General features: G+C 39.3%; 1 protein-coding gene across 6 annotated transcripts in view; it reads right to left on the bottom strand.

Moving 5' to 3' along the window:
- Fars2 (phenylalanyl-tRNA synthetase 2, mitochondrial) overlaps nt 1-26,073 on the bottom strand; it is a 518,422-nt gene that overhangs the window by 452,892 nt on the left and 39,457 nt on the right. For 2 of the 6 annotated variants that reach the window (XM_076857882.1, XM_076857885.1), the window contains one exon: nt 22,852-22,937. The exons of the other annotated variants lie outside the window; for them this stretch is intronic. The gene's annotated coding sequence lies outside the window, so the exon portion shown is untranslated. The remainder of the gene's footprint in view (nt 1-22,851; nt 22,938-26,073) is intronic. 6 annotated transcript variants of the gene reach the window in all.

Genomic DNA, 26,073 nt, shown 5'->3' with positions numbered 1-26,073 from the left:
AGAAGAAGAGAGAGAAATCAAATTACTAGCATACGGGATGAAAAAGGCAATATCACAATAGACACTTCAGAAATACAGAAGATAATCAGAAACTATTTTGAATCCTTATACTCCAATAAAATAGAAGATAGTGAAGGTGTCGATAAATTTCTTAAGTCATATGACCTGCCCAGATTGAGTCAGGAGGATATTGACAACCTAAACAGACCAATATCAATTGAGGAAATAGAAGAAACCATCAAAAGACTACCAACTAAGAAAAGCCCAGGACCGGATGGGTATACAGCAGAGTTTTACAAAACCTTTAAAGAGGAACTAATACCAATACTTTTCAAGCTATTTCAGGAAATAGAAAAAGAGGGAGAACTTCCAAATTCATTCTATGAGGCCAACATCACCCTGATTCCTAAACCAGACAAAGACACTTCGAAGAAAGAAAACTACAGACCAATATATCTAATGAACCTAGATGCAAAAATCCTCAATAAAATTCTGGCGAATCGGATTCAAAAACATATCAAAAAAATTGTGCACCATGATCAAGTAGCATTCATCCCTGGGATGCAAGGCTGGTTCAATATACGGAAATCAATAAATGTTATTCACCACATCAATAGACTTAAAAATAAGAACCATATGATCATCTCGATAGATGCAGAAAAAGCATTCAACAAAGTACAGCATCCCTTTATGTTCAAAACGCTAGAAAACCTAGGGATAACAGGAACGTACCTCAACATTGTAAAAGCAATCTATGCTAAGCCTCAGGCTAGCATCATTCTGAATGGAGAAAAATTGAAGGCATTCCCTCTAAAATCTGGAACAAGACAGGGATGCCCTCTCTCACCACTTCTGTTCAACATAATTCTCGAAACACTGGCCAGAGCAATTAGACAGATGAAAGAAATTGAAGGCATAAAAATAGGAAAAGAAGAACTTAAATTATCACTATTTGCAGATGACATGATTCTATACCTAGCAGACCCAAAAGGCTCTACAAAGAAACTACTAGAGCTAATAAATGAATTCAGCAAAGTGGCAGGATATAAATCAACACGTATAAATCAAAGGCATTCCTGTATATCAGCGACAAATCCTCTGAAATGGAAATGAGGACAACCACTCCATTCACAATATCCTCAAAAAAAATAAAATACTTGGGAATCAATCTAACAAAAGAGGTGAAAGACTTATACAATGAAAACTACAGAACCCTAAAGAGAGAAATAGAAGAAGATCTTAGAAGATGGAAAAATATACCCTGTTCATGGATAGGCAGAACTAACATCATCAAAATGGCGATATTACCAAAAGTTCTCTATAGGTTTAATGCAATGCCAATCAAAATCCCAATGGCATTTCTTATAGAAATAGAGAAAGCAATCATGAAATTCATATGGAAAAATAAAAGACCCAGAATAGCAAAAACAATGCTAAGCAGGAAGTGTGATTCAGGCGGTATAGCGATACCAGACTTCAAACTATACTACAGAGCAATAGTAACAAAAACAGCATGGTAATGGTACCAAAACAGGCGGGTGGACCAATGGTACAGAATAGAGGACACAGAGACCAATCCACAAAACTACAACTATCTTATATTTGATAAAAGAGCTAAAGGCATGCAATGCAGGAAGGATAGCATCTTCAACAAATGGTGCTGGGAAAACTGGAAATCCATATGCAACAAAATGAAACTGAATCCCTTTCTCTCGCCATGCACAAAAGTTAACTCAAAATGGATCAAGGAGCTTGATATCAAATCAGAGACACGGCGTCTGATAGAAGAAAAAGTTGGCTACGATCTACATACTGTGGGTTCAGGTTCCAAATTCCTCAATAGGACACCCATAGCACAAGAGTTAATAACTAGAATCAACAAATGGGACTTACTCAAACTAAAAAGTTTTTTCTCAGCAAAAGAAACAATAAGAGAGGTAAATAGGGAGCCTACATCCTGGGAACAAATCTTTACTCCTCACACTTCAGATAGAGCCCTAATATCCAGAGTATACAAAGAACTCAAAAAATTAGACAACAAGATAACAAATAACCCAATCAACAAATGGGCCAAGGACCTGAACAGACATTTCTCAGAGGAGGACATACAATCAATCAACAAGTACATGAAAAAATGCTCACCATCTCTAGCAGTCAGAGAAATGCAAATCAAAACCACCCTAAGATACCATCTCACTCCAGTAAGATTGGCAGCCATTAGGAAGTCAAACAACAACATGTGCTGGCAAGGATGTGGGGAAAAGGGTACACTTGTTCATTGTTGGTGGGACTGCAAATTGGTGCAGCCAATCTGGAAAGCAGTATGGAGATTTCTTGGAAAGCTGGGAATGGAACCACCATTTGACCCAGCTATTCCCCTTCTCGGTCTATTCCCTAAAGACCTAAAAAGAGCATGCTACAGGGACACTGCTACATCGATGTTCATAGCAGCACAATTCACAATAGCAAGACTGTGGAACCAACCTAGATGCCCTTCAATAGACGAATGGATAAAAAAAAATGTGGCATTTATACACAATGGAGTATTACTCTGCATTAAAAAATGACAAAATCATAGAATTTGGAGGGAAATGGATGGCATTAGAGCAGATTATGCTAAGTGAAGCCAGCCAATCCCTAAAAAACAAATGCCAAATGTCTTCTTTGATATAAGGAGAGTAACTAAGAACAGAGTAGGGACGAAGAGCATGAGAAGTAGATTAACATTAAACAGGGATGAGGGGTGGGAGGGAAAGGGAGGGAGAAGGGAAATTGCATGGAAATGGAAGGAGACCCTCAGGGTTATACAAAATTACATACAAGAGGAAGCGAGGGGAAAGGGAAAAATAATACAAGGGGGAGATATGAACTGCAGTAGCGGGGGTAGAGAGAGAAGAGGGGAGCGGAGGGGAGGGGAGGGGGGATAGTAAAGGATAGGAAAGGCAGCAGAATACAACAGACACTAGTATGACAATGTATAAATCAATGGAAGTGTAACTGATGTGATTCTGCAATCTGTATACGGGGTAAAAATGGGAGTTCATAACCCACTTGAATCAAAGTGTGAAATATGATATGTCAAGAACTATGTAAAGTTTTGAACAACCAACAATAAAAAAAAAAAAAAAAAAGATGACTTCTCTAGATACAGGATTGTGGGCTGGTGGCTTTGTTTGTTCTTGTTTGTATAGTTTCTGAATAGAAGCCTGATGTCATTCTTTCCTTGTGTCTATAGTAGGTAAGATGTCGTTTCCTTTTGACATTTGAATTTCTCTCTGATTTTCCTGCAGTTTTAATGACATGCCTAACCATAGGTATTTTGGGTATTTGCCTGTATGATGTTCTTTGGGCTTCTTAGATCTATGGTTTGGTGTCTATCATTAGTTCTGAGAGAATATCAGTCATTACTACCTCAAGTATTTTTTCCTGTTCCTTCTTTTTCTTAATGTAGTACCTTCCATTAGGCGTTTATCATACCTTTCGTAAGGGCACTGTAGTTCTTGAATACTGCTTGCTTTTTTCATTCACTTTTCCCTTTACTTTCCAGTTTGGGAGATTACCAACAATGTATCTTCAAACTCACTGACTCTTTCCTTGGCTGTGTCCAGTCTATTGATAAAACCAAGGGCATTATTTCAATGTTTTTGTAGGCATCGTTAGCTTCTGATTCTTTATAGAGTCTCCATCTCTTACATTTGCTAGTATTATACACTTATCCATTAGCTTTGGGAGGGTAGGCAGTGATCAAATCCATATGCCATGCAAGCAGTCTTTAGCATATTATCCTAATTATTTTAAAATTCCTTATCTGATAATTAAAAAAAAAAAAAAAAAAAAAAAAAACTCTGCCCTATCTGTGTCTGGGCTCAGTGCTTGATCTTTCTCTTCAGACTATGCATTTAAACTTGCCTTATAAACTTTTGCTGAAAGCAGTACATGCTGTATTATGTAAAAGGAACTGAGGTAAATAGGCTTTTAGTGTGAGGTTTTGTGTCTATCTAGTTAGGATTTGGGGTGTTATTTGCTGCAGGTGTCAGAGGTTAACATTCCCTCTGGTGTCCTTGTTTTTGCCTCCTGCTGCTTTTGAGGTCCCCTGGCAGTCCCTTGTTACTATACAGGAGCCTGACTGATAGGAAGCCAGGGTGTGGGGGCAGGGAGGTGCTCTTACAAGTCTATTAGTAAGTCTCAGTCTTTTTGTAAGCCTGTACCCATGGGATATGACCTTCACAAATGGTTCTCTGCTTTCTTTTCCCATTTAGGCGAGACAGGAAAGCTAGAGGAGGCTGGAGTTGGATATTTCCCATCTCCCAGGTCAGTTAGGCTCAGGTAAAACTCAAGTCTGTCAGACTTGGTAAAACAGTTTCAACAGCAGGCTCTTGTTAAGGAGAACAGAATGCTGTGGGGCTTTTATTTCACAGTGGTTACTTTTCCCTCCCACTGTGAGAAACCCCCACCACCACCACCAAGACCCAGGTGGGCTTCTAGCAGTAAAATCAAAGTAGAGACTCCATTAGGACTGGGCCCTGAGAATGTGAAACACAAAGCTAGTGCACACTGAACCTAGCAAGTCATCAATTACAGTTAAACTGTTCCGACCAGTGCTGGGGTGGGAGCAGGGGCTTTGGGGAGTGTTCTGTAAACTATGATTCTAGGTATCCCCTCTTTCTCCATTACTCAGGGTAGAGGTTTTATTCAGTGACCTTGGCTCTCTGATGGGTTAAGAAGAGTCACTGATTTTCAATTTGTTCACCCTTTTTTTGCTGTTTGAGCTTTTTTTGTTGTTTTTTTTTTTTTCCATTGTGAGGGCAGGGATATGAACTTCCAAGCTGTTTACATATTATCTGCTTAAATTTTTTGATTAATTCGTTTTGGTAATTTTATAGTCCTCTATATTTACAATGCTCATAATGTTCAAAAATGCAGGTTTGCCTCAAGTGATTTGCTTATAACATGCTATCTGAAAGTACTATTTATGTTCAACATACAAAATGTTTAGGGAAGTTGCTAATCTTCAGGACCAGTCACCCAGGGTGAATCTTTCCCAGTGCATCTGACATTTAAAATCTCTCCAGCCGTTTTGATTACAACGATCCTTCCTTTATAAATAACTTCTAAAACCAGATGTCAGCCAACATGAATATGGCTCCATTAGTCAGCTAAGGCTGCCAGTTAAGCGTCTGGATAGCCATCGGCATCCCTCTTCATAATGAAGCCCTTGCGAGATGACAGAGTGAAAACCAGCAGTATATTTCTATGTCTTCAAACCTCTCTCTCTCTCTCTCTCTCTCTCTCTCTCTCACATGCAAGACTCATTTGCTGATGCCCTATAAGGTAGCAGGAGGAAAATTACTTCATTTAAATAAAATGGTTTCCTAGATGGTAGTCTCTCATGGTCATTTGCCACTGCACATGTATTTATAATCAGCCCATCGAAAATGTGTTAGGTACTGTGCTGCCCTCTGTTCCACTCTTCTCAAAAAAAAAGAAGAAAAAAAACATCAAGTGACCCTTTAGAAATAATACAAAGTGAAAAATTCTTCTCAAAATATTAAGTTACCAAAAAAAGATTCTTGGTGCTTTCGAAAATACGTGTCTTATTTTTGATATCTATCCCATTATTCTTTTTTGAAAGGTGGGGAGTAATACTATTTCATTTCAAATATTTAATATAAAGACCAATGGTGGAATTTTTTTTTAAGATTGTGTTTTGATCATTTCTCTTTGCTCCTTTCTCTCATCATCAAATGAATTTCCCACTTATCCCTACGATTATTATCTTCAAAACTTACTCTTTCACCTCGGTAAATCTATACTGAATTTCATTAACTATGTCTTTAAAATCATAGCAACAATCACACTCTAAAAGTGAATTAAAATGTATATCTTAAAAAAAAAAAAAAGAATCATAGCAACAAACAAAATATCCCACACAGTTTTGATTGCACTACAGGGTTTCTACAGGTGCTGCAGGCAAAGGAAAAACCTGAAAAAAAACTTTACACCAAAGTCACAGTAAGGAAGAAATTGCACACAATACACACGGGAAGGAAGATTCTCTGTCTGACACAATCCAGCATTTATGGGGACATAAAGGTTTCCATCCTGACTAATACTTGTCAAGGATCTTCATACCAATACACAGAAGATTATACAACCCGGAAAGATTGTTACTTATTCAAAAAGATTATTCCTGAAATCTAAGTCATTTAAAGAACACAGTCATTTAATGAAACCTTACTCTACAAAATGATTCCTTCAGGACATCTTTGCACAAAGCCAAGACTCCATTAGCAAAATCATTAAGGACCAATTATGTCCATCCAGGATGGTCCTGCTTTAGGTTTTTATATATTGGGCTTTTAAGAAACAGAACACAACTGAACTTTTGTCATATAGGTTGTATTTCTTTCTCAAGGGACTCCAGATTGCTATGTAAAATTCCCTATTTCTCCAAAAACTTTTAAAATAAAAGTGATATGAAATTTCACATTAATCATATGCAAGAATAATAAAATCTATATCTCCTCAATAATTTCTCATTATTTTGGAAAAGGGAACTGAAGCTCTCTAGGTGCCACTGAGCCAGTGGTAACCCCCTGTTCACCACACTTTCCAGGATCACAAGTATGAGGAGAATCTCCCTAAAATAGGGTCATAGATCAGTTGTGCAAATGAGACACACAAGATGATTGAGCATTCAAGGAAAAAAATACCCAATCAAACTGAGAAGGGACAAGATATTAGCTCTGCCCTAAGGAGAAGACTAGATCTTAGACAGTTTATCATAGAAGGTAAAGTAAGTGCTTAGCAAAGAGTTGATGGATTTCCTCAGCTATATTGCAAGAAGAAGCTAGCTCAGCTGGTCCTCAGGGTTCAGCAGGCCTGGTGGGCTACCCCTACCAAAACAAGGAAGGGATCCTGCCTGCTCCCAGCCCCCAGGCTCAACTCAGTCCTCCTCTCCTTGGTGCCCATCCACTCATCCTTATTGAATCCTTCTCTTCAACATCTCAGGGGTGCAGCTACCTCTTTCCACCTCTCTTGCCACTCTCTTCATTAGCCACCTTTATCTCCAGGCACCCTTGACTGCTTACAACCTTAGCCTCCCCAATGCGCTTTCCCCAACACAATCAGAATGATCTTTCTACTTTATGATGAGGCTAGCTAAAACCATTCAGTGGTTCCTCAATGCCATACATCTCTCTATAGATAAAATCCAAATGTGTTTGTATAATTTATAAGGTCCTTTACAACAGGCTCAGAGGTTTCCAGGCTTTTCTACACACTGAAGCCTGGGGAGCATACAATTCCCTATGCCCTAGATCATACCCCACTCCAATTAAATCAAAATGTCTTGGGGTGGGACACAAGCATTAGTATTTTCAATTCTTTAATTTTTTATTCCAGCTGATCCTAATATGCAGCAAAGTCTGGGAATCATTGAACCAACTACTATTTATCTCTCTGAACTCACCAATTACACTCCTTTACCATATTATCTAATCCACCAGAATAACTGTTCCTGTTTTCAATAAGTACACATGCTTTCTTGAATGCCACACTTTGCGGACGCTGTCCCCTCCCTCTGGAATGCTTCTCCACCATCGAGGCAAGTGCACATCTACCTCCCACAACAATTCAACTCCACCTACAGTAGAGTTTTTTTAAAAAGCTCCCTAGCAGAGACTGCCAGCTGGAGGAAATTAAATCAAGTTACCAACAAGGAAAACACATACTAAATGGCAATACATGCAGATCTGTGTCATGAATGCTGCGATATGCAACTTGTGAATCCAGCTGGGAATCAGGTGAAATGATAAAGTGTTGCCCTGTACCAACCAGCCTTTATCCAGGAAGCGTTCATGGATGAGTTAAAGAGGGGAGTAAAAAAACAGTGGTAATTTAGCAAGTATCCAGAAAACCAGATCTAGCTGAGAACAGCCTTTCTGGATGTGTGTGGCTCGCAGTGGATAAGCAGACCTTTGTGAAGAACTGTGGCCTATCCCAGCCAGATGAGGAGGGGCAGGTGAATTTCTAACCTCACACCCAGATGACACTTAAATAAACCATTATCTGGGTGAACACTGAAGTTTATTTCAAGAGGAATGGTTCTTTGTACTTTTTTTCATCACCTGGCGTTGCACTCCTACCACCTTTCAAACACACTCACACACACTCACCTATACCAGAATCCTCAAATCTGTTAGGGGCCACACCAATCTGCTTTCTTGGCAACTTGAACTTTACCTGTTAAAGCACTGAACCCAAGTTGATAGGACTACCTACTGGCTTGATGGTACTCCAGGAAGCAAGGCTGCCTGAGAGCAGGGATATGTCCACCTTGGTGCTCACAAATCCCAGATGTAATCCCAGATGGAAGCTCCTCAGAAAAGGAACTGTGTCTTTGTTTCAACACCAGATGTCCAGAACTTACTTCAGTATTTCTGGCACATAGTAGGCACTTAAATTTGTCATTGAGCCCAAGCTGAACTTGCAATTGAGCGTTTGAAATTTATATTTAGAACCATGGTCTTCAAAATCTGAGAAGTCATTCTTTAGGGAAAAACAGCGCAGAACAGAGGGCAAGAATGGAGTGCCCTAGATTTTCTAGCACATCCTGAGAATAACCCTATTTTTCAAAACTGCGCTGGATGAGCAAACTCCCAGTGGCTACAGAGCCCAGTTAATCTTTGAAGCTTTGATATTCCCTTGTTTTTCCTGCTAGCTTACTCTAATATTCTACACCACTGTTAACGTCTTTTCTACGTTGGCAATATCGTCTTCAAATATCAAACAATAAGCCCTCAGATAATAAAGACAATTCCCAGTCTACTTCTCAGGGTTGTCATAAAACTTAATGAGAGTATATGGAAAAAGTCTTCTTAAACACACACACACAAAATGCTACACAAACATAAGTTAGGAGACTTATTAGAGATTAATAGTAAGCAAAGCCCAGAAGGAATTCTTACTGAAATTCTTATATTTTAATTTCTGGGGATAAATGAATGCTCTGAATGAGATCGCCATCCTTTTGAATTAAAGGAGCATTCAGAAAGATTGTAGCCTCATTCATAATCTGAATTGCTTCCAGAAGATGGTCCCAAGTTATGTGCTTGTTCAAAATTATCTACAAGTTTCAGACACTGTACACATCTAAAAAGTTCATTAGAAGTCAAGGAGCTTTATGTACATAAATTTAGTTTGTGGATGAATGTTTGTATTATATAAAATCCATGAACATTTAGAAGATTCTATGATGCATGGAAAGCTATAAAAACTAACTTATAGCCCCAAAATAAATCCATAATGGGTAAAGTCACATGGGACTACAATGGATATATCAATCTGAATCAGAAATACATTATAGTTATAGAACAAAGCAATCTGTGGATGCTTTTTGTCTCTTACTTTTTGACAGCTAGATCCAGACATGAGTTCCTTGTTCCTACCACTTACAAACTATAATGTTCTTACCTACCCCTTATTCCCATGGTTAAAAAGAAGGGCAAAGCCTTTTTCAGTTTGTTATTGTTGTATTTTGCAGTACTGCAGACTGAGCCCAGGGCCTCTAACATGCTAATAAGCACTCTAGCAAAGCCTTCTCAACTCAAAACTCAAACACCAAGGTCAAAAACTGAGTTTATAAATCTAAAGGCCGGGCACGGTGGTGCATGCCTGTAATCCCAGCAGCTGGGGCAGAGAGGGGCGGGGATCAGCAAATTATCAAGACGCTAAGCAACTCAGTGAGACCCTGTCTCCAATAAAATAAAAAATAGGGTTAGGGATGTGGCTCAGTGGTTAAGTGCCCCCCTAAACTCAATTGGCACTTCAGTTCAATCCCTGGTAAACTACCCACCCCAAAAAAGGGTCAATATCACAACTGAAAGTTTTGTAGTAATTTCTTGCCAAGTAATAATTATTAGGCTTCTTTAGGTGTGTATATGTTTAAACACAAAGGGGGAAAAAAAGGAAAGAACAAGTCCTGTAATCTTACACTCAGATAAGCCCAGTAGGGTTAAGACACAATAAAACTGTTTCCATTAATTTTTTTTTTTTAAGCTCTGTTTATTTATTTCCTATGTGGTGCTAAGGATTGAACTCAGTGCCTCAAAAGCACTCTACAACGGAGCCACAACCTGACCCATCAAGTGATCCTTTTGGACAAGGTAAAGGGAATCCCTGGCAACATCTATTAAATCTATCAATTAAAATAAAAATCAAGCTGGAGATGTTTTAACTTTTTTGTAGATGTAGATGTACAGCATGACTTTTTTTTTTTTTTAATGTGGTGCTAAGGATCAAACCTAGTGCGCCTCACGTGTGCTAGGCACAAGCTCTGCCATGGAGCCATAGCCACAGCCCCTCCGGTTTGATTCTAAACACACACAGGGTTATGAACCACACTTGGGTTTTCACTTAATAACAAGTTGCCTTAAAATCCATTCTGAGTGGCTGGGGTTGTAGCTCAGTGGTAGAGGGCTTGCCTAGCATGTGTGAGGCACTGGGTTTAATTCTCAGTATCACATATAAATAAAATACAATAAAGGTCCATCAACAACTAAAACAAAATATTTTTTAAAAAAATCCATTCTCTGGCTGGGTGTGGTAGCACAAGCTTATAATCCCAGCTATGTAGAGGCTGAAGCTGAAGGATCACAAGTTGGAGGCTAGCTGCAGCAATTTAGTGAAGCATTTCAACATGCTATGACTTATTTGCCTAATGTCTTGATGATGTGCTAGGCTGTTACCAGAATTCTACTATGACAAACAGTGATGAAATGAGTATCACTGTTCACATACTTTAACAACCTTGTAAGTACAGACAAATAGGGAACTTTTTAATGATTGTATTGCAGGAGAAGAGGCCATATGCATTTGGATACTGTCAGATTCCACAAAAGAGTGGTTGCTCAACTTGCTCTACCAAGGACATTATTTTCATTCACTCATTCAACATGTTTATTGAGCCTTAACATTTCTTCAAGATATATCAGTGGTTTAAAAGTAAAAAGCAAGACTGTCTGTGGACCTCACTGTTTTGGTGTTGAGCTTCTTTGCCCAAACCCTCGTGGGCACTTAGAAAATTGCCACTGCACTCCCCCATGAAGCTACATCCCTACACTTTTTTTTTTTTTTTTTTTTTTAAAGTCAAGGCCTTTCTAGTTTGCCAAGCCTGGCCTCAAACTTGTGATCTTCCTGCCTCAGTCTCCCAATTACAGGCCTAAGATTACAAGCCTGAGCCACCACATGAGACTAACCTTCACATTTTTTATGTCAAGTTTATCCATGTTTTCTATTATCTTGACTGTCACAAGGAAACTATTTTAAAACCCCTTTTCTTGAATAGATAAAATAGAGGCACAACACAAAATTCAGAATTCCCTTTCAATGGGAATGGGGGTAGTGCAGGTACCTGTCACCTCAAGTCAGAATCAAGCCTGCAGGGTAGCTTTGCATCCTAACCACACACTCCCCACAGAGATTCTGACAGGTGTCATACCTTCACATCTACACCAATTCTAAGGCCAAGATGAGATAAGTCATAAGTCAGGAAATTAGGTAGTTGATAAATGTGTGCCGAAATGCACAAGCTCACTACTAAGAAATTTTAAAACTTAATGCCACTGTTTACTCTCAAGATAACAAAGTTAAACGGCAGTACTACCCAACATTATATGTTGTATATGGTTATGTTCATGGATGTTACTTGTATCAACTTGTACAAGTAAGTCTGTGTGTATGTGTCTGTACACATGCTTACACCAATAAGTAAAATATAAAAATGTTTATCCTTTTATTTGCTGGTAACTATATTGAAAATACCCAAAAGAGGGTTGTGGCCAGTGGTAGAGCACTTGCTTCACATGTGTGGGGCACTGGGTTCGTTCCCCCACACCACATGAAAAATAAAATAAAATGAAGGTATTGTGTCCATCTACAACTAAATAATATATAAATACCCAAAAGAACTAATCTTAAATACACACAGAGGTTTATGCAGGACAGGCTCACTAGAGGATCATTTATCATCAGAAAGATATATATTCAGATCAATGGCTCTCAAATGAAACAGGGAGTCTGGCCACTGTGGACTGAGAAGGAGACTGACTGACCCCATCAGTCTAGGTGAATGACAGAAGGCACCACAGCCCACTGATAGCCCACTGAGGTGAAAGAACTAAGCCACTAGTCCAAATATATATATATATATATATATATATATATATATATATATATATATATATATATATATATATTTTTTTTTTTGGAGCTGGGGGGCAGGGGGTAGGACTGTTTACTGGGGATTCCTTTACCACTGAGCTATATATCCATCCCCAGCCCCTTTTTATTTTTTAATGTGAGACAGGGCTTCATTAAGTTGCTTAGGGCCTTGCTAAGTTGCTGAGCCTCGCTTTGAATTTGCAATCCTCCTGTCTCAGTCTCCCAAGTCACTGGGATAACAGACATGCACCTCCATGCCTAACTAACTAAATATTTTAATAAATGTCCCTCAATAAACATTGAAGCTTCTATAAAAAAAACATTATATATAACAAAGACAAACATATATGTGTTTTAAAAATGTAAATGTTTAAATTATACATAGGCAAAAAATGAAAGAAAATAGGTTATAAGTGGTTTATATTCGAATAGAACTTACGTAAGTTTTCTTTCAATTTTTCCACATTTTCTAAATGTTTTAAACCAAGTTTATCTTTCTCTTAACATGAAAGAAAATGATATTTCCTTCAAGACCAAAGAAAGTCAAAAGGTGTGTACCCAGCATGCTAAGGAAGAGTACATATCAACAGCATGGCAGTAAAGCTGCTTACCTTTTTACTGAATAACCACGTTACCTGTTACTACACAAGATAGTGCAGAACTAGATTTTTAGGCAAGCATAGAAAAATCATCACGTTTGCTATACTACAAGTAGGATGAACTAGATCACCTATGTGCTTTCCCATAAAGACAGTGCTTACATAACAGGTCACCCTGGGTGTGTTTCACGGGCTTACACACACTAGCACCATGTATTTAAAAAAAAAAAAAAAAAAAAAGGTAGTCAGACAAACCAAGGACAAAGGACTCTAACCCTAAGTTGCAGAAACAGAGTAAAAGCCCCCTGAAATGTAAATATCCATAAATTCCAAACCTGATTACCCAGTAGCTCTAACTACTGACAGTTTACGAGGTTAACATCAATTTCAAGGGGCCTCAAACTACAATGAAATGAGCAGGTTCCAGTCATCTACAAATCATTCAAATCCCAGGGCAGACATCACATGGGCTGTTAAAAGAACCAGTAGACTGTTAATTCTCTTTGTTGCTTTGTCTCCTCAATTGTTTCACTTGACATTCACCATGAAAACTTCCCTCATCATTAATGTGTTTAGCTTTAGAATTTCAACTACAAAACCAAACATGCACATCATAATGGGGGTAAGAGGTTGAAAGGAAGAAAAACCACCACAGAGTAGATGCAATATTAAAGTTTAGATTTCAGTCACACAAGAGAAATCAAGAAGCTCAAAGTTAGTGCTCCCTTGACAACCTTAAATCTCCACTCTGGGCATATGGATTATAATGAGATTTTTATTAGGATCACAATTGTGGCAAATACACACTCAAATCATGTACCATATCTAACACTGCAACATTCTCCCTTTAAAAACAAAAGAATACGTTGGCATTCAAACCCAGAAATAATCCAAAGCTATAATTTTGTATGGAATTAAATTTTGATTCCACACAGTCTCTTGGCACTCTACAAACCTCCAGGCCTGTACCACTCTGGGCCCTATCTAATTAGGACACTAAAACCACAATCTCTGAACTCATTTGCTGTGGTCACACAGCAAAGTAAATTCCAAAAATACACATCTGTAGAGGAGGGCATGGTAGGTGTGGTGTAAGCTCAACTACCATCACAAAAACGCATGGTGAAAAGGATGCCAAACTAGAGATCAAGAGATCCTTCTCGGTCACCTGCCATCTATGTGACCTTAAGGAAGATACTTCATCTTTATGGACTCAACTTCCTCATCTGCAAAACAAGGCAGTCTTGTCAAATGGCTTGGGAGGTTGCATACATGAGTCAGAGGTCTTTTCACATGACCTTCTCTAAATACCCCTGCTGAAATTTCTTTTTCCTTTACCCCATGAAGTCTGCTTAAGGTTTTGCATGTGAGCACAAGAACTGCAGGATCCTGTTACTAACCATAGAGCTTTGGCAGAATGTTCAGGACCATGAGGATGAAATGATAATTTTCCCATTCATTCATGGCGAGACATAAAATGACCACAGGTGTACATCATAACCAAAATAATGCACTAGACATTTTATAGGTAATGCATAAAAAATTAGTAATTTTAGAAGGTATAAGCCCTACTTTAAGGCACTTAATGTTTACAATCCAATTGGAAGAATAACAAATAGGAAAAAACTGCAATGACAAAAGTCAAAACAAACTGCTAATTAATCATACTACCTCTTCCATTGAACATAGGTATGACCTCAAAATCCTTGTAGACATAAGCATTCCATTCAGCAATCAAAACACTATCCTTACCATGTAAGGTTAGGTGAGGTACTCTCCTGAACAGTGGTGAGGTACTTCCAATGCCTTCCCCTGCTGGTCCTACCAAACTCCTCTGACTTCTGCCTCTACTTCTAAATCATTAGGTACCCCCCCCAAAGTAAGGAGGCACTAAGAACCTAGTCACAATGTCTATGTCATTTCATAGTTGTTGACTTTCAAAAGTACAAATCCCAGAGAAACAGAAAACATAGAACTTGTTTTATCCCATGTCTAGCACACCACTCTACTAAACAGAATTGGGTAACTATGATATTGACATTTGACATTAGTAAGCCCAATGCGTGGTGCCACAGAGGTTTAGTTCTAAACACACACACAATTCCTCCTCTTCTGCTGTGAGCGGCTTCAGCCCTAACCCTGGCTGGTCATCTGGGAAACAAATGCCTTTGTGATGCTCTTGTAAATTGGCTCCACTCTTCTGGAAAGAATCTGGCAATACGTTTTAGAAGCCATAAAAATGTTCATACCCTTGACCCATTAATGCCACGCCTGGGACTCTAACACAAGAAACATTTTAGAACTCAAAATATGAAAATACTACATATATAAAGATATAACTCACAATAGTATTAACAATTTAAAAATGTTGGAAGCAACATACTAGTCAATAATGAGTTAAATAATTAATGGTGTAGCATCACAACAGAATATTATGCAATCATTAAGATGGTAACTATGGAGATTATGCAGCGATAGGGAAAATATACCAAACAATTGATACAACTATGAAAAATCATTGGAAGAAATTTTTAAAACGGATAATGATTGTTTTTAGATAGTGAATGTAAGTTTTCCCCTATTTCTAAGCTTCTTGTAATACTGTTTTGATGCTTTTTTAATTAAAAAATAATCTTCTATAATTAATGTGTACCTCTGATATCAAGAATAAAGAGGCCAGGGACCACCTTACCTAGAGAGCGAAAATGACCATCAGCATTCCACCAAAGCTCAGGGCATGGGGGGCTGTAACACGCAGAGCAGTTTCAGGGAACACCACCTGGAGGTGTTGCGTGCCTGTCAATGATTGCCAAAAAATGAGCAGTGTCCATCTGCTCACCCCAGTCAATTCCCTTTGTTATGAGCAACCCAAGGCAGAGATTTCCCCAGGTGCACCTCACGTGCTGTCAGCTTAACTATCCATTTAAAAAATTTATGTGGGGTCACACAGGGCTACAGAATCATTTGGTTAAAGAAACGGGTCCAGATTTTCACATTGAGAGCAATGAGGAATATCTACAGTTAGGAAAGCAGAAACTGCAAATTCCTTCCAGTGAAGCAGAGGCGTTGGCACATGATGCAAATGTGTAAAACAAGAGTCATGGCAGTGCTGGACTGGCCTCTCATAGGCTGACACAGGGTAGAACACCTGGCAGGTAAGGACATGTCTTCAATCCAAATAAACATTACCCATCAGATGGATACAGACTTCACCATGGGGCTGTTAATCCCCACATGGAGATTCAGCCCTGTGCCCACCACCAGAGACCAGCCCCACCCAGGGAGACCTTAAGGAGCTCCAGTCCAGCCTTGGGCGCTGCTCATGCATTCTCACCCTCATCCCTGTGCACCTCTGTACCCCAGTGTCCATGACTTAAGGTCTTGTGTCCCCTGTGTATCTTAACATCTCTGGGTGTGAGCCCAGAGAAGAAGCAAAGCAAAAAGATTCAGACGTAGTTTTGAAGTCACAGAGAACTGATTGAAAATTCAAGTTATGTTACTCTGCTCTGCAGTCATAGGAAAATTACCTAAACTCGCTAAACCTCTGTTTCCTCCTCTGAAAATTTGTACCTATGCCAAAGTATAAGGTTTAAATGAAATAAATGTAAACCCTTATTAATGCTGAGTAAAAGTTTGCTATTCTGTGTCCTCTCTTCCTTAGTAGCAGGCATCTTGGGTGTCTTCTTCCTCCACCACCCCATTTCTCAAACGTGAATAGCACTGTCCACTCTGTCATGAAGCTCCCCTCATACTTACCAGACATAAACTCAGCTTGCCCTCAGGAAGCACTCCACTCTCCGAACCAAGGCATTCCTGTTTCGGAACTGTGATGAGGCTCCACTTGCCCACCAAACTGAGGATACACACAGCAAGCATTTCAAAGCCTGGATACCAGGGCCATACTGCTGGGCTCAGGGCCCTGCTCTTTCACTCAATGTTCATGTGACTTAGGACAAACAGTTCAGTCTCTGTGCCTCAGCTCCCAATTTGTACTAGAGATGATAACAATGTCTCCCTCGCGAGATTGGCTGAGGAGTAAGTGTGTTGGTGAAGCTCTGAAAACTGGCTCACACAAAGGACACTGGCTTTTTTTTTTTTTTAACTCCAACTCCATATGTGAGTATTTAGACCAGAGGAACTTAGCTGCCAGCCCACATCACAAGATAACCAAATAGCTTTGGTATTAACATGAAGGTGACACAGGCTCTCTAGAGCAGAGGCTTGTGATCCTCTAAGCAGTCCCCAGACCAGCATCAACAATATCTGGAGGCTGATTAGAAATGCAGAGTCTCATCCCGGTCCAGACACAGCACAAAAGTCTCCACCTTAACACTCTGCGGACACAGTAACCTGGGTTCCTGTTGAACAACACAGGTCTGGCGTGGGGCCTGCTGCTCCCAGACCATACTTGGAAGAACTAACCGGAGAGTTCCAAAGAGGAAGTGTGCCAAATGTGATAGGACTGTCAACTGGAGTCTGTAAATGACAAGAAGGGGAGATGGGGCATGACTGATAACCGTGGAAAAATGCATACCTAAGAAAATAAACGGCATGCAGTATAAGGAGCTCCTTGGTAAACTCTACAAAGTGGGGATGTGCCATATTCAGCTTTGTTTTCTCAGATGAATGCTTAACACGAAGGAAATGTTCACTGAGATCATCTGACACCACCTTTTATTTTTGTGGAGTTCACCAATTTAACCCCAATTTGAAGAAACTGGAATAACTGTTTTGTTTTAAAAGATCAAAACTGTTTCATATTTGTTGCCCCTCCCGCCTTACCTTAGCATAGGTTGAGCATCCCTAAATCTGAAAACCCAAAACTTTTCAAAGTCTAAAAATTTTCAAGTGTCAATATGACAGCCCAGGTGGAAAGTTCCACACCTGACCTCATGTAACAGGTGGCAGTCTAAAGGTGCACTAAAATTGTTGTACAAAATTACCTTCAGCTTATGTGTACACAAAACATAAATAAATCTCATATTTAGACTTGGGTCCCATCCCCAAGATCTCTCATTATGCATATGTAAATATTCTAAAATCTGGGGGGGAAAAAATCAGAAACCTAAAACACCACGGGTCCCAAACATTTCAAATAAGGGACACTCAACCTGCATAACATGTGACTTTATACTTCCTACATGAAGATGATACAAACTACTGTGAATTGTTTCCCTTAGAAATGATGCTGGGCAGTGGTGCATCTGTAATCCCAGGAGTCAGGAGGCTGAGGCAGGAGGATACCAACTTCAAAGCCAGCCTCAGCAACTTAAAAAGAGCCAGTCTCAAAAAATAAAAAGGGGTGGCTGGGGATGTGGCTCAATTGGTAGCGCGCTCGCCTGGCATGCGTGCGGCCCGGGTTCAATCCTCAGCACTACAAACAAAGATGTTGTGTCTGCCGAAAACTAAAAAATAAATATTAAAAATTTCTCTCTCTCTCTCTCTCTCTCTCTCTCTCTTCCCCCACCTCTCTTTAAAAAAAAAATAAAAAAATAAAAAGGTTTGGAGATGGGGCTCAGTGGTTAAGCAACCCTGGGTTCAATCCCTGGTACCAAAACAAAAAAACAAACAACAACAAAAAAAAGAAATGATGCTGGCTTTGAGATATGTATGGTGGTATACACTGATAACCCTAATCCCAGCAACTCAGCAGGCTGAGGCAGGAGGATCCCAAATTCTAGTCCAGCCTTAGTAACACAGAAAGACTATATCTCGAAATACAAAATAAAAGGAACTAAGAATGTAGTTCAGTGGCAAAGTACCCCTGGGTTAAATTCCCAATTTTCAAAGAAAAAAAAAGCGTGTGCGTGTGCATGTGTATGTATGTGTGTGTGTGTGTGTGTACACACACACACACATTTGCAAGGCCCTAGGTTCAAATCCAGTGCATTCACACATAAATGAGTGATTCTGACTTTGAAAGACTCAGGAGGTAGGATGGGGTGGGGACCAAGGACTAGCAGAATATCTTCAAAAAAACAATGGGCTAGGTTTTTAGAGAGAACTTGCTGTTACCTTGCTGCCATTTTCCTTTCAAATTCCTAAAATATTAAAACCTAAATTAAGAAATCAGAAAAAAGGGCCTCATTTCTATAATCTTCAAGTTTTTCTTAGTGACATACATAACTAACCACCCCCTGGAGGTCAAGAACCTGGGAATAAATACAGAGAAGGAGGTAGAGGAAATAAATGAGCAAAGATTAGAAAACTCATGCCAACTGATCCAAGAACCCCTTGAAGTTTTCCCCAGGGAGCAGAGTCTTCATTTTCTGAGACTTCAAAATGACCAGATGCCCCTGCCTGTTATCTAAGCAATCTGTCTCTCTCATTCAACAGTGCCCCCTACCCACCCCCCACCTGCACACACACCTGTCACCTCGGTAATTTACTAAGAAAAGAAATCTGCACAAGGGTAAGAGAAGAGTTATCTTCCCAGTGCCCACAACTGTTAGAAATCATCTAAATGGGAATGTCATGCCCAAGCCAGTGTGCTTCTCTTTGAAAAGACTAAGGAGGATCAGCAGCAAATGTCCCTTCTAAGACTTCCTTATAAATCAGAGAGAGAATTTCCATCATGTCACTCTGAATCAGCAGCCAAATGTGCCTAAAAATAGATACAACATTTAGAGTTGCTTATAATATATGTACTTGTACATGCATACATAAGCACATACACATACAGTCCAGTCCCCCTCCATATCTGTGGGTGTTCCATCCATGGATTCAACAAACTATGAGTCAAAAGTACTTAGGGAAAAAAGTTACATCTGCACTAAACATGTAAAGACTTATTTATCTTGTCATTATTCCCTAAACAATACAGTGTAACAGCTATTTACATAGCATTTACATTGAGCTAATTATTATAAGTCACATAGAACTGATTAAAAGTATGCAACAGGATGTGCGCAGGTTATAAACAACTACTACATCACTTTACATAAGGAACTTGACCATCTGTGGATTTTGGTATTTGCAGTGGTCCTGGAACCAACTTCCAAACACATGGTAAGGGATGACTATGACTCACTCTGTCTGTCTGTCTCTCTCTCTCTCTCTCTCTCTCTCTCTCTCTCTCTCTCTGCCCTAGCTACATCAAAAATGATTTTAGAGTGGGTAGAGTCCTAGTCCTCAGATACTAAAGTGACCCAGTCATTTTCTACAACTCCGGGAGGTCTCTAACACATACAGAACATACATATATACATCTTCCCTCCTCCAACTACTGACAGGGCTCTCATATACAAACTGAGAACAAAATAATGACTTTTTTTTTTAATTTCACAGCAAATCACTCATTATTAAAACAAAATCAAAGCGAGGAGAACAATTGTTTCTACCAAGCTCTAAATCTCATCTCCAAGCTCTGATATACTATCAAGCAAATAACCTTAAAGCACAGTCCAACATACCAGGGACCTTAGGGAAAGCAGCATAATGCCAGATACATCACACTCCCGGGGCCCTAACAGTTTGTTTAGACAAAGTATTCCTCCACACTGAAGAACCCTCAGATTCAGGTAGGTAGAAGAAAATGAGATACGTAGAAAGGACACAAAAGACAAGGAAACTAACTCTAACCTAAAAGCCTTATGATCAAATGCCTTCACCCTAAAAGCCAATATTCCTCCCAGGCCTGTCACTCCCAAATTCCTGGGAAATCTGTAAATCTTAGAGTAATTATCCATTTACTCACTTATAAAAAGTACCTCTGCACTGTTAATTAGCCTATGTAACAAAGTAAAGAGGGAGATGGTATTTTAAGAAACATATGACCTAGGGTACGATCCAACATTATCTACTGATCAGATAATGGAACTACACCATTCTTTAAAGATATCCTAACACTGACCACACAACCATAAATGGCCTTCAGATCACCAGACTGATATCTTCCTCACATACCTTCTCAGGCCCACCATTCATCAAGTTTCCTTTGAAACAAAAAGTCTGAGAACCCCAAAAGCATTTCATTGTCAAATGGCCCACATTCTCCCCTGAATGTGTCTCTGCTGTCCCAAATATATCTTTCGGCCTCTAAAATGATGTATCTTTTAGTTCAGTTCTGCAACATATGTCAAGTACTCCACTCAATCTGAGTTGAGGCCCCTCTTTCTAGGAACATCTTGACTTTCTCCCGTGATAAGACTACGTGGTTCACTCAAACATGCACCAAGATTTTCTGAGTTATGATTGTTCACGTTACAGGAAAGTAGAAAGCACTATACCTATTTTCACCAGAGGAGGTAAGGGTTAAGTAAGCAGCCTTCAAGAACTATCAGAACTATCACCACAATGCCATCAAAGTTTTCAGATTACAAAATGAAACTATTGTCAAAATCCAGAAAGTGATCTAGAGCTTCCACGGAAATCTAGGAGAACAAATTATTGTCCTTCTTCTATATACCTGAATGAAAGTAAATAGGTCTATCTTCCACAGCAGTAAGGACTAAAGTGTTTAAATACAAAGACACACTCCAGGAAGACAGAAAAATAACTTTCCACTACAAATAAAAAAAGAGGAGGGGGAGGAGGAGGAAAAAGAGGTGGAGAAGAAGTTCCCTTCTAATGTGAGGAACTCATTCTAACAATATCAGCTACCAAGGCTACCCTGAGAACACAATATTTTCACATGTTTTTCACAGTAAAACTCTTACAACCTAAAACAAGGTAGTAAAGCAAAATGGTCCTACATCAAGCCATATACCAGAATCATCTCAGAATCTTCAAAAATTTCAGCAGTGGCACATACATCAGATCAATCATACCTGAGATGGAACCCTGGCATTTTTTTTTTCTTCCACCCTCCAGGGCTGGGGATTGAACCCAGGGCCTTATACATGCTGGACAAGGGTTCTACCAATGAGCTACATCCTAAGTCAGTTGGCATTATCATTTTTAAAAGTCCCTTCCCAGATAGACTGTAATGTGTCATCATAGCTGGGAACCATAGAATTAAAGATTATTTTGAAGGTATCTTCCAGATCAGAGAATTTGTCTTCACGTGACTATAAGCCCTTGGCATGCAGGGACAAGAGGTCTTTGTCTTCCCTCAACCCTAGGAGAGATGTTGAGAACCAAGCACACCCAGGCTCCCCAGCTCAATGATGAGGCAGGGTCCAGGAGGCCCTTCCATCTCTATTTTCAGGAGGCACCTCCTTGACAGCAATGTGAGAGGCATTAGAGACAGGCTGTGACATGAACTGGCACTGGCCTAGCTGAGCCAACAACCCCTAGGGATGGCGCTCCTTTCAGAATAGCCCTCTGTGCTGTTTTGAGGGAGAAAAAACAATCTATTAAAACATTAAGTAGAGCAATGCGTAAGTTTCAGAGTATTGCTCCTTTATTGATAAAAGCTAGAAAATTCACTTTATCTACATAAAAACAAGTCCTCAATGTTTACCACTGCTACCACCAGACTTCCCCAACTTAAATCCAGTTTTAGATACTTTCCCCTTGGTTTTATTTAAAAGCAAACTTATGACAGGGATGAATAGAGCAGAGCTGTATTTTAAAACTCCACTGGAATCAATGCATACTTATTCTAATATTTTAAACCAAGAAAACATCACCCAAGAAAAACAAAAAGAAAATCAAACATGTTGCAGACATTTTTTTAAGATAATGTTATATATAATAAGATTTTAAAGCATGAATTTAGAAAAGCAGAGAAAAGCTATATAGAGACATTTAAAGATTAATACTTTTTAAGAGGACTTTCATTTAAAAAAAAAAAAAAAAAAAGCATGACTTTTTGGTTACTTTTAAAAATGCTTCCCAACACGAACTCTGAAAGCAGGCTTTGAATCCAGGCTTGGACACTATCAGACAGGAGGCCCTTAACCAAGTCCCTTAGCCTCTTTGTGCTTCATCTTACCTGTATGTCACAGGAATTAAGTTTCTGGAGTTGAGCTGATGAGTTCAAATTGCAAACTGGACATGTGACCTCCGTTAACCTCTGTGAAGCTCACTCCCTTCCCTCTGTGCCTCCCTTCTGCCTCTGTAACATTAAAAGGTGAATACTACCCACCTCCTGCGTAGAGAAACTGGAACTCTGTGCACTGGTGGTGAGAAAGCAAAATGATGAAGCAGCTATAGAGAACAGTACCCAGGTCCCTAAAAAATAAAATTTAAAAAAAAAATTAAATATAAAATTACCATATGATCCAGCAGTTCCACATCTGGCTATATATATATAAAGACTGAAAGCAAGGACTAGAATAGGTAACAGCACACCCTTGTTCACTGAAGCATTATCCACAATAGCCAAAAGGTGGAAGCAACCCAAGAGTCCACAGAGACATAAATACACAAAATGTAGTCTCTACATGCAGTGGAATATTTTTCAGTTGAAGAAAACTTCAACACAGGCTACAACAATGGATGAACTTAGAGCACACTATGTCAAGTGAAATAAACCAGATAGAAAGACAAATACTGTATGATTCCACTCACAAAAGCATTTAAGAGTTGTTAAATTCATAAAGATAGAAAGCAGAATGGTGGTTGCCAGGGTTTGAAGGTAGGGAGAAAGAAACAAGAGTTAGGGTTTAATGGGTGCAGAGTTTTGGTTTGAAAAAACTCATTCTAGGGGCTGGGGTAGTGGCTCAGTGGTAGAGTGCTCACCTAGCATGCATGAGGTACTGGGTTCAATCCTCAGCACCTCATAAAAGCAAACTAATGTATCCATCTAGAACTAAAGATACATAAATAAATAAATATTTAAAAGAAAAAAACCCATTCTGGTGGTGACAGCTGTACCACAATGGGATACATTTACTATATACTTACAAATGGTAAGAATTTTTATTCCATGTACATTTTAACAAAATAAAAACACAAAAATGCATTATTTATTCATTTATTCAGATAATGGAGATTGAACCCAGAAGCACTTAACTACTGAGTACATCTCCAGTCCTTTTATTTTGAGACAGCATCTAAGTTACTAGGGATTTTGCTAAGTTGCTAAGGCTGGCCACAAATTTGCAATCCTCTTGTCTCAGCCTTCCAGAGTTGCTGGGATTACAGGTACGTACTATTACCATATCTGGCCAAAACACAAAAATTTAAATTCATGAAAGAATAGTACCTAACTCCACATCTGGCTATATATACATAATCTTAGAGTCATAAGGATTAGATATATATTATCCTTAGAGTCATAAGGATTAACCACCCATAAACTGTGCAGCATGTACCATATGCCTAGCACATGAAAGTCTTTCATAAATATCAGCTCATGTCTTGCTTTCCTGCCTCTGTGGTTCACTACATTCCACACTGCAGTGTCTTCACCTCATTGAGGGAGTTCTATGGTTTCTACAAAGAGATTCTCCACACTGGGCTTCTTTGTAGCAGAAATTCTCCTTCATTGCAACAAAACATCCACTCACATCAGATGAAGAAGCCATCTACTTTCTCAGCTGAATCTTCACACAATACATAAAGCTGAGATGACCACATGAAAAACAACTGGGTTCACTGTATTTCCTAAATGTTTGCTATTAGTCAAAAAACAAAAAAAAAAAATCATAGGTTAAAGCTATCATATAGATGTGAGAGGAGGAAACAAAGTCTCTTGCTATTCATTAATCCTGTTTCAAGTTTTATCACAAGCAAGACCATTTTACCACTCTTGACCTTTCTCAAAATTTTTTTGTCCCTTCTTCCCCTTCTACACACTTGTCCTGGCTTCTTTCTTGCCCTTCCCACCTCCTCCTAAGTCAGGGATTCCAAATTCAAATGCTTAATCACAAATTTAATCACCCAGACACCTAGAAGAACCCAAATATTCATGCAAATATAAGACGTGGCTAAACTGAACTACTTAGGGTCTTACAGTATCTAATTAAAAATAAAAAACATACCTCATCTAGGGCCTGTGCATTATATTTATAAATGTACAAAAAAAATTACTCTAGACACTAGGTGATAAAATACACAAGTCATTCCTTTGCACGCACACGTGTGTCACTTAAACTTTTTTTTAATGATCCAAGAAGTTTCATACATTAATGAGGTTCATTTCCTTGTAGTACTTCTCACCTGTGGCAAACCTGCCACCTCTAATTTGTTTTAAAAGGAATTTTAATCACCTAATCAATCAAACTCCTGACCTTCAGCCTTGCTAGACACCTCACTGTGGTCAAAATTGGCACTAAAAATTCATGTTGTAGCTGCTCTGTTGTCCGCAAGCTCCAAAATGCCAATAATGTGGATATAATTTGAACAAACCCTCTAAGAGACTGAAAAAGTGGTAAATGAAGTCTCTAATTTTTCTTCTACCAAGATTCTTTAAATAAATGTGAATATTATTAAGTAATAATTTTTTATCCATTGGGGTTTAAAGACTTATAAATAATCTAAGTTTTTACATTGTCCATGCAGTCTTTTTATCACAAAAATCACATGGCCCAGTTTAGGGCTTCAGTAGTTATCATTCTCTATGCACATATACAGAATGGCTGAGTGACATTCCTTCCAACCCCACCTCCTCCCTTCTAGCACACACAGTCCTAGCTACATAGGCTTCCCTTTCTCCAGCTTCATCCCTCACCCAGGGAAGAGGAAGTATTCTTCATGCTGAGGCCAAAGCCTCAAGGCTCAGTCACTAGGGCACATAAACATGCCCAAATTTCTCCCACTAAAGTAAAAAGCACTCCCTCTCTTGCCAGCCCCATCCAGTCACAGCCCCGTTTCCTGGCCTCCTGTCTCTTTCCCAGGAACACTGAGACTTAAACATCGCACACCTCTTGTCTTCACTTTCTCATCCATCTAGGGCTTAACCCAGTGAATGCTAGGGCCTACTCCACTCCCCACGGGAGCCATTTCCAAGTCTTGCCAATGACCTATTACGACAATCAACAGCCTCTTTTCAGAGCTTATGTTATTTGAACTCTCTGCAGCATTTGATGCTATTGGTTACGCCCTCTTCAAAACTGCCTTCCCTGAGTTTTTAAGGCCTCTCTTCCTGCCGTCCTTGCACCTCTCTGAACATTCTCAATTTCCATCAAGAATCCATGTCTTCCCAACATCACCACCAGTCAGTGAGCTCACAGTTCCATCACTGGCTCTGTTACTACATACCCTGTTCTGGTTCCATCTACCTTTAAATATAATCAGCATTAACTGCCAATCATATACAAAGTTCCCTCAATTCAAGTCTCTCTCAGGCGATCCAGGCGATACATGCCCCTGCTGGGCAGGACTTCACAACTTGGGTATCGTTGGGCATCTTACACCCAATGCA

The sequence above is a fragment of the Callospermophilus lateralis genome, chromosome 6, assembly GCF_048772815.1.
Source record: "Callospermophilus lateralis isolate mCalLat2 chromosome 6, mCalLat2.hap1, whole genome shotgun sequence".
In the NCBI taxonomy this organism is placed as follows: domain Eukaryota; kingdom Metazoa; phylum Chordata; class Mammalia; order Rodentia; family Sciuridae; genus Callospermophilus; species Callospermophilus lateralis.
This window is presented reverse-complemented; position numbering and strand designations above follow the sequence as displayed.